Consider the following 2495-nt stretch of genomic DNA (forward strand, 5'->3'; position numbering starts at 1 on the left):
AGAAGCTAAAATGACTGAATACTATTGACAAGATTTCCAAATGTTCCAGATGTTCTGAGAATTCTGACATTTTTTATGAGAACACTAACTGCTTTTTTTGCGAATTCTAAATTCTTTTTCTGAGACTTCTGACTTTTTTTCTGAGAAGACTTTGTGTTATAATTTGGGTTTGTTTGGTTTTTGGTTTCTGGGTTTTTGTTGGTCTTATTCACAGTTCAAGTTTTGAATCATGTTTCTGTTTATTTTCCTGGTCATGCTTTTGTTTTGTCGTCTTTTTCATGTTTTGTCAAGTTTTGTTTTTGGATCTGGTTATGCTTTTGCTTCATGTTTTTGTAGTTTGTGTTCAAGAGTCTCTGTTTTGCTCCAGCCACGTTTTGTTCTGTTAATTAAGTTTATTCGGTTCACCTGCTCCAAGTTAATCTGTCTCCTTGCTCCACCTGGTTTTCACTCCATATATATACACCTGTTCAGTTAGTCATTGTGGAAACATTTTTATCTGATCATGTCTTTTTCACAGATCATGTCTTGTTTTTTGCTGATGCCATGCCTGTCTCGCCTGTACGTTTGTTGTTTTGTTCCTGCCTCCTGCTGTGAGTGAGTTTTTTTGTTATTAAACCTTTTGCACTTACTATCACGCTGCCTGCTCGTCTGCATTCTGGGGTCCTATATCTTGCAAACCTTAACACTTTGAACTTCTTTTCTTGAGAATTCTAAATTCTTTTTTCTAAGAAATCTGACTTTCTTCTGACAAGACTAACTGCTTTTCATGAGAATTCTAACTTGTTTAGAAAAAAGTTAGGATTTCTCAGAAAAAGACATGGAGTTTTTGTGTAAAGCTTTAAATTGGAAAAAATAAATGAATGGAGTTTGTGTGATACCAATGAAGTAAATAAATTTGTAAATATGGTCTCAGTATTATCTTAATTTATTTTTGTGAAACAATGGCTGAATCAAAAGGAAAATGTTAACACATTGGGAAATTATTTATATTGTGAAAGTGCTTGTTTTTACTGTGTAATTTTGCTCATATGACTAGGGACAATTATTTTATAAATTTCGATTTAAAAACAACAATTTTTCCAATGTGCTCGGCTTTAGGCGATTCCTCTTTTTTGAAAGGATTTCACCTGCTTTAGAAAATACCCTTTCACAGGGCACAGATGAAGCAGATGTAGCCAGGAAAACAACAGCAAGTGTATACAAGTTTGGGTAGAAACTTTTCTTTCATTTCCAATACTCCAAGGGATTCTCCAGTCTTCCAGTGTTTGGTTCATGCAGGTAAGTTTGGACCTCCACTGTCACATCCGCTGTGACAGTTTGTCACCTTGTCTACAGGACTGTAGTGTCCAAAGGCTGCTACATTTTACTTTTAATGTGAATAAGACTGTCAATGTCAGACTCTGGTTACCTCCGTGCCTGCTGCTTCCTTTTTCCACCACTAGGGGCCGTGGAGCTGGAGGACCGAAGGTGTGACAGGTGTTCTTCATTGACTCATCAGTTCAGAGGACTATATGAGGGCGGCTCACCTGCACTTCTGCGCCTGAGTGTTTTTGCCCTTTGTGGTAGTACTCACTGGCCATATACCTTGTATCTTGTGATTGTTTTATGAGGATTTTTACTAACAGTCTGTTTACCTTGTCTAAGGCACCATAGCCTTGCTCTTGGTTGGAGATCTCAAGAAAACCTCTGATCACAGTCTGGACTCTGGATTCATTCCATGCAGCGGGCCGCCCAGGATACCTCTCTTGTCTGGTTAAGTGAACCCTGTCCACGCTCCTACGGTTCCTCCTGGATCATCAAGAAGCCCCAACGGAATCAGCACCACCTCACTGTCCTAGACTCGCAACCATCTCCCCCCTGGCGGATCGCCCCACCTGAATAATAAGCCTAACCACAGAATTAGCAAGTCTGGTATCCCGATCTGAACTCACCTTGTTGTTTTCCCTTCCAGTCAGAGAGCCTTCCTGGAAACTTCGCTCCTTGTACATTTCACAAATTGTTAATAAATTATTTAAACGTTTCTCTGTTTGAGTGTTCCCTGCATGCGGGTCAAATCGGCCTTAAAAAAGATGACAGTCAATTCACTGAATACAATAATGTAATTATAGCGTATGCATTTACCTTGAGTCACAGGTGGATTGTGAGGCTGGAGATGAAGCTATGGTAGAATCTGATGAAGCAGATGAAAAGGCTGAAGTAGAAGCTGATGATGATGCTGATGGTAAAGCAGATGTTGACGAGTGTTGTATAACAGCAACACATTCAGAAGTGAGATGTCTCTCAGCATCAGCTGCTTTGTTGGGGCTAAAGAAGCCTAGCTTTTTAAATCTAAGATCAAGTAGTGTTGCCAATGACATGATGATCATGGACTGCAAAGTATAAAGCGTTTCCCTTAACTGATTTTTAAGACTCATTAATATCTGTGCTCTCTTGAGTTAGGATCACTCCCATTTCCTTGTCCTCCAGTGCATGGTGTAGCATTGACAGCAGTGGAA

General features: G+C 39.5%; 1 long non-coding RNA gene across 1 annotated transcript; it reads left to right on the plus strand.

Moving 5' to 3' along the window:
• The first annotated feature begins 394 nt into the window (after positions 1 to 394).
• LOC124859582 lies at positions 395 to 1948 on the plus strand. The gene is made up of 3 exons (XR_007036145.1): positions 395 to 590; positions 1443 to 1562; positions 1645 to 1948. It is a non-coding gene; the product is annotated as an uncharacterized LOC124859582 (long non-coding RNA).
• Positions 1949 to 2495: the final 547 nt, after the last annotated feature.

The sequence above is a fragment of the Girardinichthys multiradiatus genome, chromosome 22, assembly GCF_021462225.1.
Source record: "Girardinichthys multiradiatus isolate DD_20200921_A chromosome 22, DD_fGirMul_XY1, whole genome shotgun sequence".
Taxonomy (NCBI): domain Eukaryota; kingdom Metazoa; phylum Chordata; class Actinopteri; order Cyprinodontiformes; family Goodeidae; genus Girardinichthys; species Girardinichthys multiradiatus.